The sequence below is a fragment of the Glycine soja genome, chromosome 14 (genome assembly GCF_004193775.1).
Source record: "Glycine soja cultivar W05 chromosome 14, ASM419377v2, whole genome shotgun sequence".
In the NCBI taxonomy this organism is placed as follows: domain Eukaryota; kingdom Viridiplantae; phylum Streptophyta; class Magnoliopsida; order Fabales; family Fabaceae; genus Glycine; species Glycine soja.
Genome location: NC_041015.1, coordinates 44979855 through 44999300, shown reverse-complemented (window position 1 = coordinate 44999300; position 19446 = coordinate 44979855). Strand labels below are relative to the sequence as shown.

Genomic DNA, 19446 nt, shown 5'->3' with positions numbered 1-19446 from the left:
TTGGAAAATTTTCTTGAAAATTAAAAACTTTGTAATAGATTACATTTGGGCTATATAACTGTAGTAATCTCTCTACTCATCAACTAATGTTAGGTTACCTCGCATATTTGATTATTTAAAAAAAAATTATTTAATAATAATAATTATTATTATTATTATTATTATTACTACTTAAATATGCCGGTTTGTCGAGTTTAACAAAGTTTTTTTATAGTTTGAATTTGGTCTTTTTTTATCTAAAAAGGTTTTTTAGAAAGCTTGAGCTTTGCCTCTGTATAATAAACAAGTTGAGCTGAGCTTTAAATAGGTCGAGCCAAAGACCTTTGACAAACTGCTCGGCTCATTTCCATCCCTAGTCCTCTAGTTCATAAATGGACGTTGACTGTGACAAAGAAATGTTGATTGTCATGTGTCTTGTTCTTATTGAATTATGACAACCATGTGTTCTCTAATTGACCAATGACAATAACAATAAATCTCATCTTCCATAAAGTTGACATCCAATCAGATCATGACATGTGACAATCATCATCCAATAAGAATGTGACACGTGACAATCAACATTCATTTATAAGTCCAATTTTGGACTAGAGAGCCAAGATTGCATAATGGGATAAAATACAAAGATAAAATTTGTCAATAATTTTAAAGGAGAACCAAAATCAAAATTAAAAACAATTAGAGAGACCAAAATCAAAATTGAAAACAACTAAGAAAACCAAAATCGAAATTGAAAACAACTAAGGAGACCATAAATACAATTTTGCCTTCAAAATAAATTACCATTATGATTTAATATAGAAAATCAATCCATTTTTTTGTCAAATTAATTTCAAGAACTTTTAAAATAAGTATAAAAATTAGTGTTTAATATCAAAATTAGTTTTCAACAATGCTTAATTATTGTTTTAGTCTCTAGATTTGAAAGGCGTATTACTTTTAATTCCTAAAATTTAACATCATTTTTTATGATTTTTGCAAATTATTTTTTTAGTCTCTAACATAATAAATTAATAATTTGACAATTTTTAACTCAAATTAATTTTTTTAATCACTTAAATTTACACTTTAAAAATGCAAGTACTATAAAGTCCGCTACAAAATATTAAAACTCATCATAAAGTATCAATTTATTAATTTATTGTTAGAAGTAAAAAAAATAATGTCAAAATTCAGAAAATAAAAAAAATATTTTTAAATTTTAAGGACTAAAATAAAAAATCTAAATTCTTGGACTAAATAAGTAATCAAGCAAAAATAAAAATGTTTCAGTTGTTGATTGACCAAACGAACTAAGCTAAATGACGGATGTTTCAGTGCGTAAGACATTCTGCCTCTTGTCAAGGATGAATCTATGCAGCTAAATCAGATTTTAAAACTACATTATAAAGTGGAGCATTAACAATAAGGAAAAATAAAATCTGAAGTACAACATTGGCAGAACAAGTCACGCTTTATAAATAAAATTAAAATGATAGGAAACAATATTGAAAAGACATTTACCAGATCAAATGAAATCTGTACAATCATCAGAAATAAATACATGCCTCTGAATACTAACAAATTGAATTATAGATGGCACTTGTTACAAAAAAATGAAACTGAAACTTAGATGACAAAATTTGTGTAAACGAAATCACCACTCACCGAGGGAGAGCTACTATAGCAAGTGAGGGTAACTACAGTCTAAGCTAATTTCAACAAGATATAATATGCATGCTATAGTATAAATTACGGCGAAAAAATATTTACAATACGTCTCCCAATGAAATTGGGACTCAGATGACAAAATTTGTGTAAACGAAATCACCACTCACCAAGGGAGAGCTACTATAGCAAGTGAAGGTAACTACAGTCTAAGCTAATTTCAACAAGATATAATATGCATGCTATATTATAAATTAGGGCCAAAAAATATTTACAATACGTCTCCCATGTTTAAGAGTGACACTTTTTTATCCCCCAAAATGACTTGATAAAAGTACTTTCTCCTCCCAAAGCATATGTAAAGATGTCAACAATCTGTCCTACGATGCAAGTCCTGCTCCACGAGGCATTTTCTTCGAATATGCTGCCACAAGATTTGATTCAACAACTCAATATCTAACGAGAATAAAAGTTTATGGCATATGGCATAAAGCAACAAATTATTTTTGTTATAACAATCAACAAATTCAAAATTGATTACTATGCTATACGCTGATTGTCCAAAATATCTCCCCTAGCTCACTATTACAATTACCTTTTTTTGGCACTTATAGGTTAAATTTGAATTTATTTAAATGTTCAATGAATTAACTCATGGCATAACAATAATTCTTGCCAACAGTCAGTAGTATATCTTTGCAAGCAGTCTAATTATATAAAACAAGGGATATGTAACAAATTATCTAATTAACTATCCATTAAGTTACACAAGTTAAATGAAAAGAGCAACATTATATTCTCTTGTAATATTCTCCTATTAATCTCTTTTATATTATTAAGTGTTAAATAAAAAGGGAGATACAACAATAGTTACAATAAACGGCCGAAAAATAAATTAACAGCATGTCATCCTATAAACTAGAATGGGCCATATTAAAAAATGAGGGATTATACTTCACAAACTAATGACAAGAACCTTTGTTTGCTGCAATCTACAACCTGATTCTTTATGATCTATATTAATTAAAAAACTTGATTAAAAGGTCAATTATCTGTAAAGCTCAAAGGGAAATGTTGTTGACTCCTTGCAAAAATATAATGGCAATATAAAGATGAAGAGATAGAAAGAAAGATCATACAGTCTTCAACATCCTTAAGCTGGTAATAGTGGGGGGCTATCTCCACCAACCACTAAAGTAGCTATCAACCTAACACCACAAAAATTTACCACAAAAGCATCACACATCTCCGCGGTCAATAAGGAGAAGATGGAGATAGTTTTTTTTTTATGGTAATAATAAATTTTACAGTCTTGAGGACGAGCCCTGGTGCAGCGGTAAAGTTGTGCCTTGGTGACTTGTTGGTCATGGGTTCGAATCCGGAAACAGCCTCTTTGCATATGCAAGGGTAAGGCTGCGTACAACATCCCTCCCCCATACCTTTGCATAGCGAAGAGCCTCCGGGCAATGGGGTACGAAGTTTTTAATAAATTTTACAGTCTTCAGATTGTCCAAAATTTTCCAAGATTATTATATTTAAACTCAAATGATTTCTAAATGAACTAACAATTAAACAAAATTAAATTTAGAAATAGTTAACTAGAGTAACATTTCTAAATTATCACTACTTATTGTACTTAACCATGTACAGACGTGTGTACTAATTTCTTCCAGCATTTTCACTAAATATGGACGCACCAAATACTGGGTTTGTAGTTTGTTAGACAAAGACCCATACCTGTATATAATTCTCATAACACCATTGCGTTGAATAATTGGTCTCCTTCCATGAATTGTAGACCTGAATAATAATAATAAGGTTCAGTAAAAATCTAGACTGAAGAAACACCAATTATCAATTATAAACAAATATGCAATCCAATGATAATCTGGCCATGTCCTACCCAGGTGAAAAAGTAAATACACAACAAGCACAAAATAAATATTCAATCTATAATTAGATCAACAATAGAGTCTAACATTTCACAGAAAGGAAATATGGATATAGATAAGATGATAACCAACAAAATACAGAAGAAAAAAAAAGTCAGAAGAAACAGAACCTTTAGCAGCGCCATATGGTCTCCCACATTTCCAGTGTGAAAATTCAGCCTTGCATTGTCTGCATGTACTTGTTTATCTTTTGGACGGTAAAATATTGAGTTTCCAACCGAAAGCATAGCAGCAATAGAAATGATATCATCTGAACACTTGTAATTTTCTGAAGCCACTATCATTTTTGACAACATTGGATCAAGTGGGAACTCTGCCATCCGTCTGCCCACCTTAGTTAATTCACCAAGCTTATTTAACGCACTTAATGCAAATAGAAGCTCCAAAGCTTTCAATAAGGCCTCAGCAGGTGGAGGATCCATAAAATCAAAGTTCAATAAGTCATGAATACCAAGACTTTTTAAAGTCAAAACTACATTTGCAAGGTTAGTCCTCTGTATTTCTGGTACAGTGTTATCATCCAAATCATTGTGATAATTGTATGCAGTATACAGTCGGAAGCAATTTCCAGGACCCGTTCTTCCAGAACGACCAGCTCTTTGATTTGCTGAAGCTTTTGAGATGGGAGTTACTAGCAAAGACTCCATTCCTGTTCTTGGATTATAACTTTTCATCTTACAGAATCCTGGATCAATAACATACTTGATCCCATCAATTGTCAATGACGTTTCTGCAATATTAGTAGCAAGGACAACCTTTCGTGCCCCTTCGGGAGTGGGTTCAAATATTTTAGCTTGTAGTTCAGTTGGAAGGTTGGCATATATAGGGCATACTATTAACTCAGAAATTTTAGTCCCCAAGCCTCTAGTTCGATGCTTCAAGATTTCTTCTGCCGTTTCAATTTCTTCTTGACCAGTAAGGAATACCAATATATCTCCGGGAGGTTGAGTGACATGGATTTGAAGTGATGTGACAATAGCTGCATCTAAGTAGTCAGCTTCTGGAGCTTTGGTATAGCTTATTTCAACAGGATATCGTCTCCCTGGAATTCTGAATATTGGCGCAGAATCAAAGTAATCACTGAATTTCTCTGCATCAAGTGTAGCACTTGATATCAGCAGCTTGAGATCAGGCCGGAAACGAGCAATATCCTGTAACAAAAATAGAGTAAGCAACCATTTTAATCCCGGAATATATATTCCACTGTCACATTTTACCTTAAAACTAAGGAAACTAAAATAAGTCACTGAAAGTTTAATTCATCAAACACATTAATCCAAAATTCAAAAAAAAATGTGCAACTCAAGTGATGATATTAACATATGTTTAGGGACAAAAATGATAGTATGTGGTTAAGTTTAAGGACTTAATCAACTAGAAATTTATGGGACTTATTTGAAATTTTTGTAGTTCAGGAACTAATGTGACAACACTATATACTTCCAAGGACCAAAATGATTATTTACTCCAAAAACAGAGTGTGTGAGTAAGTACACAGGAGGATATTATAATGAACAACTACAAATAAGATTATTTATTCATTTAACCTGAACATGCTCATCAAATAAATTCAAATATGATGAGCAAAGACCATGCATTGATGAGTTACAGATTGACCAGTAACCAAATAAAATAATCGCACAACAATATAGAAAAGAAATCAATGCAATCAACACCATGTCAGATTTCTTACATGTATAGAAAAACACTTGCACCAGAGTCAATCTAATATATGCCCAAAGTGTCTTGTCTTGAATATCACAATCAAACTGCTAATTGTTCAAGGAATAGAATTTAATTATCTCAACTCTCAATCTGCTAGAATTATAAATAAGGCATGCAAATTTAGCTCGTCACAAGAATTTTCTGCCCACCTTCACTAATCCGAACAGAATATCAGTTGAGAGTGTTCTTTCATGAGCCTCATCCACCATCACAACACTGCAACATTTGCAAACATAAAATAAGAGAACAATCATAATGCATCCAACTAAACCCCAAATATGAATCCAATATAAGCCCACCTATAACTTGCCAAATCCGGCTCACCAAGAAATTCCCTCAGTAACATTCCATCTGTCATGTATTTCAGAATAGTCTTCTCTGATGTACAATCTTCAAAACGGATGGAGTAACCAACCTACAATTAAAAAATTTGAATTACACATTTGAAAGACTAGGACACGTGAAAGAGAGATACGTATGTAATCAAATTACATATTAAAGAGAAGTTAAAATTTACCACTTATGTACATAAACATATCCATTTTCTAAGAAATAGGAAATCTTAACAGCAAATAAAATTTATAATAATAACCAACATAGAATCTGTGTTAATATATTTAATAATGGAGGCAGCCTACCTCATGTCCTAATTTAACACCCATTTCTTGAGAAACTCGAGCGGCAACACTCATAGCCCAACACGTCGTGGCTGAGTACATGCAATCTGCACAAAAATATAACCACCTTATGCTTGCTTGTTTCCTTCAGAGAGCATAATAAACTTACAAGATGTGAAAAGTTTCAAGCATTCACAGTTGAACGACCCAATCAAAATTAATTCTTAAATCACGGCCACTGTTCTTGAAATGTTTTTTAGGAAATACAGTAACATACATGGAAAAACAAACAAATAGCTACTTGTTCCACATTTTCTAAATAATAGTCGACAAGGCATACAGCACAGGAATAGAGAAAAATGAAACATCGACAAAGTAGCACTGCCTCGTCAATATTTGCACGTTGTAAAATAAAAGTCAATATAATGGGGGCATTAAGTAAGGTTTATTGTAATCACATAAAAATAAATAAAATTGTACCATTCCACGCTTTGTGTAGCCAGCTTCATGAAGATATTGGGGGATCTGTGTCGTCTTTCCGGAACCAGTTTCTCCAACAATTACAAGTACCTATATACAGAGATTATTCAAAGTTAATTTGAATGAATATACAACTGTATGCAAGAAAATACTAATAAAAAGGTAATGAAATCAAATGAATACAAATATAGAACAGTTCACTGACAACAGAGAAGAAATTCATTCATTGTCAACACCAAAATATAAAAAATAATAGAATAAAAAAATATGGGAAAAGGAAAGAAAGGAATAGAGGGGTAAGAGGGGGGGACCATGCCTGATGTTTATGAACAGCTTCGAGCAATTCATCCCGATAAGGGAACATTGGTAACATTTTTCTATCCTCCTATAAAAAAAAGACAACAGAGAAAGTCAATAACACTGGTCGCCTTTTATAAATTAATCTTGCCAGAAGATTGAGATTTTTATTTCTTAACCCTCAAGTTTTAAATGGATGACTAATAGTCAACCTCAAAGCTTAGTTTCTTTCTCAAAGAATTAAAATATCAATAATATGATTAATGTAATTATCCCATTAACCAATATAATAACAGCCTCAAGTTATCTTTTCCAGTTGCTATCTAATACTCTGAATAATAACTTCCTACCCTTTTCACTCGTATTTTTTGTAGCCTCAATCATTAGTTAAGACTAGAAGAATATGGTTGAGTGGCACTAAATTTAAGAATGGTCAAACCTTTGTTTTCATCTAGACTACTAAGTAAAGGGGTCTGCCCACTTTAATTTACCAATAAAATAACAATATGATAGAAACTGAATCAAAACACCCAGTTATGATAACTCCACCATAAGTTTGTAATTAGCTAAAACATTTGTCGAGAGATGAGAGAGAAACAGAGAGTGGGTGAGAGAGAGAAACAAAGTGAGGGTGACAGAGGGATCCCGACGTAACTGCGCCGAGAATAGGTATGGCCAACAATCAGCAGTGACACTGGCAGCACAACGACAGGAAAGCGGAAGGACAAATTGGAGGGATGCACCGGATGCTTGCTCCTTCTATTTCAAAGGATTTCTAGAGGAGATGGGTGAGAAGGATCTTTGGTTTGAATTTAAGAAATGGGCAAACATTGAATATACCCATAGAGGAAACTAAATGGTACAGTAATGCATGGGTTGGAAGATTAAGGAACCTGGTGCTATTCGATAAAATGGAAGATGAAATCATGTGGGTTGGAGGAGAAGACATCATGCCAAAATACCTAGATTATGATATGGTATTACTGATGGAACTCACTGATACAAGAGCTGAAGAAATGTGCAGAGAGGGAGCTGTGAATGGAATGACCTTATTCTACTGTCTGGAGAAATGGAACTCGAGCATGCGGACCGAATATAGGCTGGTGTGGATTTAGTGTTGGGGAATCCCATTACGCGCATGGGACAAGGAGAACATCAAGAAGATTGTGTCGGTGGTAGGGGAAGAGTGGAGGTGGATGACGAGGTTGACGAACTTTAGTGGCTAGATAGGGCTCGGGTGTTAATTAAAACACCATGAAATAGAATACTGTTTTTCAATGCAACTTTCAATGCTAACAAACTGTTTGAAGATGCAACATTCCTACTTTGGACTTGGCTTAGAAGCTTGGAGAAAGATTTCACAATCAATTTTAATCAATGGTCAAGTAACCTTAGACAAGGTTTCCTGTCTTAGCAGAGGATAGAACAAATAGGATAGTAACAGATGTAGATTTCAAATGTAGCCATAGTCTGGTTCCTATTCAGACTGTGTTCGTCTGATTGAGGAACCATTTGTATGGTATTTCCTAACTATGTAATCTTAGTACCTCTGATACTCCAAATTATATATATATATATATATATATATATATATATATATAAATTTACCCTTGCTGATAAAAAAAAAAAAGATGTATGGTAGCCTAATTCTTGTTAATTAACTTGTATTAGGATACCATATTTCTGCATATCTTGGTGCTGATGTGTATTTTGTATAGTACCTCTTGTACTGCTGTTTATATCTAATATATTAGTATTTTTGCTCATAAAAAAATGATGACTCCACCATGATATGCTGATATTAGTGTGATATCGGTACCTGCGGTGGATTTTACACTGGAAATCAGGAATGAATGGATTACAGTGAATTGAAATAGAAATTACACTAAACGGGGTAACAAATACCTTGCACCCTCCCTCACTCTTCTCTATATTTTCCTTATCCCCCTTTTGTCTCCCTTTTCCATTCTATATCCATACATGTCAAACTTTTCCTCCCAAATGCCTTTAATTATCCCACTGGCAATCTATTAAATTAACCACTTCCTTTAGATCCCAATCCCCCTTCAGTGCCTCTAGCAATCTACACATTAATCATTCCCTCCCAGTGCAATAAAATCCTCCGCACTACTTCCTAATATAATCCTAGTTATAGATGGTTCCACACTCCCACTTGAGTAACTAAAAATTGCTTCTTATTTGATTGAAAACTACTACACCGATTTATTGTCCTTCTTAATATGGTGGATGGATTTTTGTAGCAGGGTATTATGTAGCAGGGTGCTGTGGTGCTGGGTCGGGTCCTACTAGTAACCATAGGAACCCGCTGGCCCCTAAAATACTGTAATTTTAGTACCACTGGTACTCATTATTAATAAATCATATCTATTTTTGCTGAGCAAAAAAAAAACATATCCAACACTCCACTGTTTGATTAAATTCCTATAGGTTCCACTAAATGACAAAAGAAACTCATTAAATAGGGGGCATGACCCACATCATTAATGGATCCCACAAGAATTTCACCTTATAATGCAGAGTGTTATGTAAAAGAGTATGTTAGACATTGTACTGTTAGCATTTCTTTTAAAATTAAGCAAATGTTTTAAATATTTTAATTTCATTTATTATAACTTAATATTAAATATTTAAACAAGTAAAATATAGATGTAATTTTTTTTTATTGGGAAGTTAGTGCCTGTCAATCTGCTAGCACCTAATAAATCCATCAACGAAATAATGAAATGCTACCTGAAGTGCCTCGAAAGCTGACTTCGCTTTGGATTTTTCATGTGAATCTTCCATCTCTTCATAATCAAACTGCAAAGAGAGACTGACTCAAACAAAAGAATATCACCATTGAATACCATGAGTCAAGCTGTGTAATCCAGATACCTTATCTCCCTCCATTACGGATGTCTTGATAAAATCAATCTGGTCCTCAAACACATACCTAAAATAGTTAGCAAGTTTAAAATAAATTATTTGTATGTTCAAAGAAATATAGGTGATAAATAACACCCCATACTAAATCTAAACAATAAAAAGGTTAAATTACTCAATAGAACCCTAAATTATTTAGGAATTTTTAATTTAGGCCCTAAACATTTTTTTACAATTGGGTTATTGATCTTTTGTATTTGTTTTCTAATTGGGTCCTCGTGATATAGTTCTATCTAACTAATGTTTGTTTTGTTCGCAGTTAATTAACCAGAGAAACCCAATTAGAAGGAAAAAAATTGTTTAGGGACCTTCAAAAATTTAAAATTGTTCAATAGGACCTTGAACCATTTGGGAATTGTTAATTAGGTCACTAAACAATTTTTTTTAATTGGGTCATTGATCTTGTATTTGATTTTTAAATGGGCCCATGTGTTTAATTATGGGTTAAATTAGTTTTTTGGTACTCTAATTTATTTAGGTTCAATTTATTTCTCTAATTTTTTTTTATCCAATTAGGTCCTCTATTTTTTTGTTCAATTTGATCCTCCAATTTTTAAAACCGATTCATTTTTTTGGGAAATTTTGCATTTTGTGGCGGTTTAAAACTACTTAGTGACGGTTTTGAACCACCACAAGTGCGATTTCTTACAATTTAGATCGAAGGACCAAACTGAATCGATTTAGAAAATTAGAGGACAAATTGAACCCAAAAAAAACTAAAGGTCCAAACTAAATCTAAAAAATAAATTAGAGGACACAAACTAATTTAACCTTAATTATTCCACAGCAAAACAAATGGTAGTGAGACGGAACTACACCACAGGAAACCAATTAAAAAACAAATACAAGATCAACAATCCCATTGGAAAACAAAAAATGTTGAGGGATCTAATAAAAAAACTCCTGAATAGTTGAGGGATCTTCTGAGCAATTTAGCCTAATAAAAATATCCGAACTTAAGACTTCAATGCCATCCAATTGCTAGACTTTCATCGCATAGCAGCAAGTAATACAAAATCAGATTACAGTATAATGTTGAGCAACAATTGTTTCGAGATGAACAAACTCACTGATAATCATCAGAGACTTGTTTTTTATTTTTTGAACCAAACTTCAGTGTTGCCTTTCCTGAAAGATATATATAATTCAGAACCCAGAAGTATAATAATACAGTTAAAGAATAAGCACTTCTTTCTTAAAAATGACAGATTTTATACAAGTATAATAATACGGATATATTTACCAATTTGATGTTCTTCCCAAGCCTCTTGTTCAGCAAATGGATTCATCTTATCCTCAGCATTTAGATCCCTATCAATAAAATAAAATAAAAAGCCACAAGATGTTTAATTAAGCAACTAAAAAGTTCTTTTGAAAATTCATGCACAATCACAAGATAAAAGCTTGACGAAACACATGATAACTAGTATTATGAGAATAGACTAATAGTGTAAGTGATTCCACTTTCTTTTTTCTTTTTATTATATTTTTTCAACTGGAATGGAGATCATGTTGTTAGTGAAATACCTGTAACGCTGCATAGCCACAGAAAATCTCTTCTCCTGATTAACACCACCTTCCGGATCATAAGCTTCTGGCATTCTATACTGCAATTTCAGGAGAACATATGAGCGTTTGGCAAAGAAACATATAGATTTGTCAATTTTACTTATCATATGCCCAGATCCCAAAAGGATTAAATACTGTCGGATAAAATATCTTTACACCAATTTCCAGTACAAATGAGTAGGAATGTGTTCTATTATAGAATATAGAAGCATACATACATTAGTAATCATCAATAGAAAGTAAAGCAGAAATAAATGTAAGCAGCTTAATTTAAATGAATAAAAAACTATATTTCAACAATAATCAACAGTTAATAAATAAACCAGCTGGGATCTCACACTCATGGAATACAAACTTATCGATTACCATACCTCATTCGCATTGTCAGCCTCCTCTGACTGCTTTTTCACAAGTTCATATATCTCTTTCTTGTACCTGGGGACAATAAACGAAACAGATAAAACTTTTCCTAGGTACACAGAAGCTATATCTTTGATATTTGTGAATGGAATCTACACAATGCAAAATGGTAAAAAGGCTGTGGTTCCCATGTGCAAATACAGAATACACAAATATACTTCCAAAACATACAGATTGAACATGATAAAAAAACAAAAAACTAAATTAAAAGTTTGAAAATAGCATTTCCTTCACATGATTCAGTCACTACTATCTTTATTAGATAAATTAAAGTTAAAAATATTAAAGGTCTCATATAGTAAAAAAAGACAAATTGAAGAAGGGGAACTTAAGAAAGCAGTAAACAGATAGATTACCTCAGTTCGCGATATTCTGCTTCTGAAAGCTTCACACCTTCAAATAGATATTGCTCATCTTCTATATCATCTCTGCAGTAACAATGCAAAATTATTAAAATTCAACAATAAAATAAAGGTCTTATAATAAGTAGGTTCCAGAACTATTTAGATAATTTTAATGAAGTCTCCATTCTTAAAAAAAAAATTGTAATTGAGTCCTCAATCTTGTAAAACTTTGGTAATTGGGTCCCTAGGATTTTTAAAACCAACACAAATTGTAATCTGGCAGATTAAAGCCACCTTTTTAATTTAGGGACCTACTTAAAAATTTCCAAATAGTACAGGAACCTACTAAATAATTTAACCTAAAATAAAGAACTAGCATGTATAATAGCATAGTAATAGGATCAAACTATAATTTGTTTCACTGACAGAAAATCAGATCTAACAAAGAACCTAAGAAAACAAACTAATCGTACCTCAGTTCTTCTAATTTCTTTTCCTCCCTTTTCTTCAAGTATTCTTGCCTTGAAACCTTTCTGCAATGACATGGTAGGACAGTAAGTGACACTTGCATATTGTGCTCAACTTTAAGCCATTACCAAAGCAATTAATAGCAATTTGTTCTTAAACAAGACAAGGGAAAAGACAAACAACGATAACTAAGCCTTATCTCATTAAGTGTGATTGGCTACTTGCCAAACAACACCATTGGCAATCAAAAACCAAAATTTCAATAGCCAATTTAGACCAAAGTCATTTTCCATTGTTTCTCAATTAATAGCAATTTGTCCTTAAACAAGACAAGGGAAAAGACAAACAACGATAACTAAGCCTTATCTCATTAAGTGTGATTGGCTACTTGGCAAACAACACCATTGGCAATCAAAAACCAAAATTTCAATAGCCAATTTAGACCAAAGTCATTTTCCATTGTTTCTCCTGAAACTTTATTTAGTCTTCCCCTATCCATTTTACTCAAAATATCTTCCATTCAATAATACAAGATAGCTCTTCAATCCTCTATGCATATTTACCACACAAAATGCCCTTAAAGAAACCATGTGTTGAGCGCCAAAGTGCAACCAAGAAATCAAACCAATCCCAAACAAAGAAAGTTTAGAGATAAGGGCAACTTGCTATAACACTTCATTTACTCCAGTCAACACGTTTGAATTTAATATTTGGTCTCTTGATTTTTCTGGGATGTTTTCAAGCAAACCATTCTTCCAAATCCTAAACATTCATTGATAGAGCTAACTAATATAAGTTGTCCACCACCTAAATATTCCCAAAAAAAACTCTTTTTATTCTGAACCTTATACTACCCCACAAATGGAAAATCTTGAAAGTATTTCTCATGTAAAAGAACATTCCCCCACCCCACGCACACACAAAAATGTAATAACAAACCTCAAAGATTGAATATCATCCTGCTCCGCAGCTTTAGATCTTCGAATTGCCTCTTCTGTTGAAAGACAGGTTAACCAACATAGGAATATAAGGCATATAAACATGCATGAAATTACATGGATATATATATATATATATATATATATATATAAGTTTAACAAACCACTGACATACCTTCCTCCTTTCGTGTTAATTTTTGTTCAGTCAACTGACAATCAAGAAAGAATTAAAACAATTAGGAGGCAACAGAAAATATAAAACATTAAAAAGATATATATTACAAATGCATGCATGGAACTTGGTAAATGTGCTTCTAATATAAACATCATTATATTCTTCAACGATATTAAAGAATCTAGCAAGCTTTAAAAGGACAACTGGACAACAAGTTCATAATGTTATGAGCAATAAGTATGATCCACATGCATTAAAGGCTGATAATAGCAAAGTCTTGAAAATCTTCTGTGCCAAGATACAGTTGGTATCTAAGTCATCCCCCAAGCCAAGATAACTGGCATAAATTCCACTAACAATTTTTCACAGGGTTGGGCAACATAACACTAATTACAGTAATACAACCACATGAGATAGGCAAGCAAGGTTAGTAGTTTGATTTACCCTATCTAGCCACTAAGTGTCTATTTATTTTGAATTGGAGTGACTACTTTCTTAAAGAATAATTGATTGGGAGTTCTTGATGAATGTTGGGTGTGTCTATATACTTCTAGCCTAGAGCAGAAACTTGGTGGCAGAGTGCAATTTTTTTGTTCTACCATGCATAAGGTTGGAGTAGAATGCAGACATCTTCAAAGGTGTTTCTATGCCCTTACATATGCTATGGGGCAGGTTTAGTGTATGCTGTTTCTTTGGTGCTACAGCTATGGTCAGTTAAGGGGGACAAAACAATCTTATATGTGAATAGAATGGACAAATTTGTTGCTAGTTTAAAACTGAAAGTTTGAATATCCTTGTTTCTTGAGGGCCCTTTGGTCATCAAGGAGTCCCTAATTGCATTATTCCTAGTTTCTCTCCAATAAAACTTCTTCATTTATAAAAAACAAGTAATACTATTATGAAACAATAATAATAATAATAATAATATACACCAGAGGTTAATAATAATATGAAAATCTTAATTTTTATATAAAAATATTTCGCATTGTTAACCATCTAGCTCACAATTTCCCTCATTCTTTCCAATAAACTTTCTTCTTTTATCCATAAGAAAGCATTCATGCAGCTACTACTTAACACCCTAACTTAAGCAGTGGTATTAACCAACAACAACAATAATAGTACTAATAATCATTAAAGAAAAATGACCAAGTACACCTAACCAAATCAATTTGAACATTGACAAGTACCTTCCATGTCCCTGCTGCATCTCTTTCTCGCATATGCTGCTCTAATTCCTCCTTCTCTCTTTGATCTTTCAATCTTTCTTCTTCGGACTGTTTGCAAATAAGCAAGCAATCATATCAAGACAAGAAACGGATAATAATAATAATAATAATAATAATAATAATAAATGCTTTTACAAAACTGATGTAATAAAACATCATATACACAAAGGGAAGTTTTCTTAACAAATTCCGCTTTCACATTATCAACAAAAAATAGACTGCACAAAATCTAGTTTTCTTTTGAAAACATAAATCATATTTAAGTCGGGCAAATAATAGCTCATTACCACCATGGCACATATGAATCAAAATATCAGTAAGAGACCTAATTACCCGATAAACAAAACCAGAAACTCAATGATTAATAGAGTTGAATATGTTTATTAAAGATTACTGAAATACAACTTAGGAAAAACAACAATCTAGCTGGCAGTGCAATAACATACATAAATCAAACAAGTGGATATGACAGAAATTTCATAATCAGTTACAGACTATGTCATGTATAAGCACATTTATTTATACATTTAAAGGGGGAAAATACCTCAGAATCACTAACTTCATCAGGGGAAGTTCTTCTCTTAACTTGTCTCTCCTTTTCCTTTCTCAAAATTACCTGCAGGATTGCATTTGGTGAAAACAAGTCACATGCTGTTAGAAGAACCATTGACTAGAAGCTTACTATGAGCAAGAAATATGTAAATGAATCTAATAGGTTATGAGCACATTGCCTCATCATCTTGATCATCTTGAACTTCAGTTTTCTTCCTGAAACGTTTTTTATGGTTATCAGACCTTCTAGATGATGCAGTAGTTACTGAAGATTTATCTACATAGTCATCGTCACTATCGTCATCAGCCTTCAAAATTGAGTAAGTCTTCTGCTTCCTCGCCAACATTGCAGCTTCTCTCTCTTGTTTCTGATATTGCTGATATAGAATGCAAGAGTATCAATAGACAGCAGATATTAGATATTTCTACAGGAAAGGATTTGCTAGATGAACACCACAAAGATGGCAGTATATTATCACTGCACGTTAGATAAAATAGAAAAACTCACATTTATACCAGATGATCTACGAGGAACTCTTGAGTAAATTTCTTCCGCAAATGCATGAGCGTCCATTGACGAGATCCCAAACTCCACTAGTTTGCCCACCAAATGAGCTGGAGAAGTAGCTTGCTTGGCTGCAAAACCAAAAAAGAGATTACCAAAATACTGCACATGAATCCCAGACATGATTTCCAAATTGACTATAGAAGAATTTTTAAGGCGAGAAAACAATATTAAATGAATTACATAGTCCAATCACGAACTGGACAACTGTGGGCTGAGAATATCCCAGTAGAGGCATCAACTTATCTGATACCCATGTCTTTAGACTGTCACTCCCCATTGTCACTGCATAAAGTATATAAAATACAATTCATCAGCCTAATTTCGGAGTACGTGGTTAGGAAACATGACAAGAGTGGCTCTGAAGATGATGTTAAAAATTTTAAATTATTGTAAGCCCAGATAGAACTTGATCCATAGTTGCAAACACAAGTAATATATAATCTTTGCATCTTATGTTAACAAATGTCACTGGAAGGTGTAACACATTCTGGTGGGAGTTGCAAATTCAATGAGAAAAAACAAATTATGTATCTTCCTTGCTTAAGCAATATCCGATATTGGTTTGAAACCCTCCAACACTTAATTCAAAGACATTTGATAATTGTACTGTAATCACCAAGAACCCAAATCAAATCGAAAATTCCCTTACCGGATCCCGTGTTGGGAAAAACAGATCCCCGAAGGAAACCCTAAAAACGAATCCACGCTCCGACGGGGAAAATTGGGATCGATCGCCGCAGAAAATCGCGAGCTAGCGAGAGGCGGAATCGATTGGAGAGAGGTGGCGGGAAGATTGGGGGAGGAATCGAGAGACAGAGGAAAAAGAAATAGTTTTGAAAGGATTAGCGTTAGCGGTTTTTTTTTGGAAGAAACGCGGCAAAGAAATATTTTTAAGGAACAAAATTCAGGATTAAATACATTTTGGTCCTCTAGAATTTGTCAAGTTTGATTTTAGTTTTTTTTTAATATTTATTTTTTATTTTTGCAATTTTATAATATATCACTTTAATTTTTCAAGTGATTTAAACTTTAGATAATACTTTATTAAGAGACATAAAATGGTTGAGATACCAATAGAATAAAAAATAGTACACGTAAAAAAAATCAAAACAAGATTTTATTTTAGATTTTACAAATTTTAGAGAAATAAAAACCGATTTTACTCTATAATTTAAATTGAGGAACTCGTACAAATTATTCATAGATCTTTTTATTACTGGAAAACCTAGTGGAACATTGGTTTTAATTAAAGGGTATTCGATGTGCTGTATTAAGTATCATTAATAGTCTATATGAAAAAAAATAGTATCATTAATGGTTTTTTCATATATGAGTGTACACCCAACATAATTAAGTATCATTAACTAATTGTTGAAAATTTTAAACGTATTGATTAAAAATTAATTTCTAATTGCATCCTTAAATAAGGTTTTGTGGAACAAAATTTTACTAACATTTTAAATTATATGCATATTAATTTCTTTTTTAGAGGCAGATCAATTCCTAATTATGACACTTTTTTTAAAGGTCAACTAGATACTTTACTTGTAACTAATATTTTAGCTCGTGAATTGACATGATATATATTTATTTTATGATAAAAATATTCTAAATATATAAACTGTATAATAATTAAATTTTGTAATGAATACATATTTTAAATTTATGATAAATAATTTTTATTGTGATAAAGTATATTATTATTATTATTATTATTAATTACTGATATTTTTAAAAATATTAAAATTTAATTTGAATTTAAAGATTTTGAAAATTATAGATGGAAATAGATTAAAATTTAAATTAAATCATTTAGTTAATTTTAAAAATATAAGATGATCTCTCAAATGCAAGATAGAAGAATATTTGAATTTTAAAGATAATATATATATATATATATATATATATATATATATATATATATATATATATAGATAGATAGATAATTTTTTATAGTGGATTAGTTTGTTAAATATATAGCTTAATTGCTATTAAAAAAAAGTTTCAATGAGCTAAGGTATTAAGTGTGCCAATAATAAACGGGAAATGACATATAGAAATATGAAAGGAGAAAAAAGTATACCATATATGATAAAATAATCCATATAGAAAACTTTTTATATTTACTTTTTTTATCATAAGATTTATCACATTCATCTCTAGCCTTTTTCCCGCCGAATTCATACAATAATCACAATTAATTTAAGGTGATAATTGTTATTCTATTATAAAATCTCATTGTCTCCCAACCAGGGACGGATCCAGACAATAAATATCAGTGTGACTAAAATATAAAAAAAATTATAGACTAAAATATATTAAAAATAAGAAATAATGTTGTTTAAGGAAATGTATTTACAATGAGAATCGTCTATTATCCATTTTTTGAAAATGAGTTAAAATAACATTATTGTTGATTGTTTCAAGAGCATCTATTTCTATAAAAGTTATAAGACGATCATTTAATCATTGATCACTCATTTTGTTACATAGTTGACTCTTCACAAACTTATAGCTGAAAAAACATGTTTCACACTTGCAGTTGCTACCGGCAAGACTAAAGCCAACTTTAAAAGCCTATAAACTATATAAAATGTGTTGCACTTTTTTGTTTCCACAAGTTTTGCACAAAGGTCTGAAAGTCCTTTTAACTTTGCAAATTTTGGATCACATCGAACATTTCTGACATAATTCTAAAGCTGATGTCGCACCACCACTTCTGACACATCTACAAAATCATTTGGATAAAGTTCAACCATCCTCAACAATTTTTTCACATCAAAAGCTTCAAATGATTATGAGGGACTCAAACATGAAACACATTGTAAAAGTTCAATATTATCTTCATCAAACCTAGCATTGAGCTCATGCAACTACAAATCTAAAACACTAAATAAATAATCATGCTTAAAATGATGCAAATTAGAAACACTAGAAGTGATAGCATGTCGTCTAGGTTTCTTCCCTTGCACATACAGTGCATCCAAATCAGGCACATCAATATCATGCTTATTGCAAATTTCCATAACCTTAGATATAAGTTCTTTCCATCCATCATTCCTCATTTCTTGTAATTCTTCTTTGGTGGCTTTGACAAGTGATAAAGCATTCAAAAGATCTTGATCACGCTTTTGTAGCGCTACACTTAAATCATTTGTAAATCCTAAAATCCCAACCATCAGGTATAACATGAAAATAAAATTAAAGGATTGAAGCACATCTAGCAAAAGCATAGTTTCACCATATTTTTCAAATGACGTATCTTTTCCGACTTCTTCGAGTACCTCAATAATGGCACCATATATAGTCATCAAACTAGTGAAAGTCCTAAAGTGGGAACCCCAACGAGTGTCACCCGCTTTAGTAATAGATGATTATTGATTTAATTCACTACTAATCTCTATCTGACCCTCTTCAATCAATTTAACAAATTGCGATACTTGTTTGTCCCGAAACAATTTTTGTCTCTATCCTTTTGAATCGTAGGAGATTTCATAAAGTTATTGCCCGGAGCACAACCTA

At 32.0% G+C, this 19446-nt stretch overlaps 1 pseudogene; it reads right to left on the bottom strand.

Moving 5' to 3' along the window:
• Nucleotides 1-1564: 1564 nt before the first annotated feature.
• On the bottom strand, nucleotides 1565-16816 carry LOC114383092 (annotated as a pseudogene).
• Nucleotides 16817-19446: the final 2630 nt, after the last annotated feature.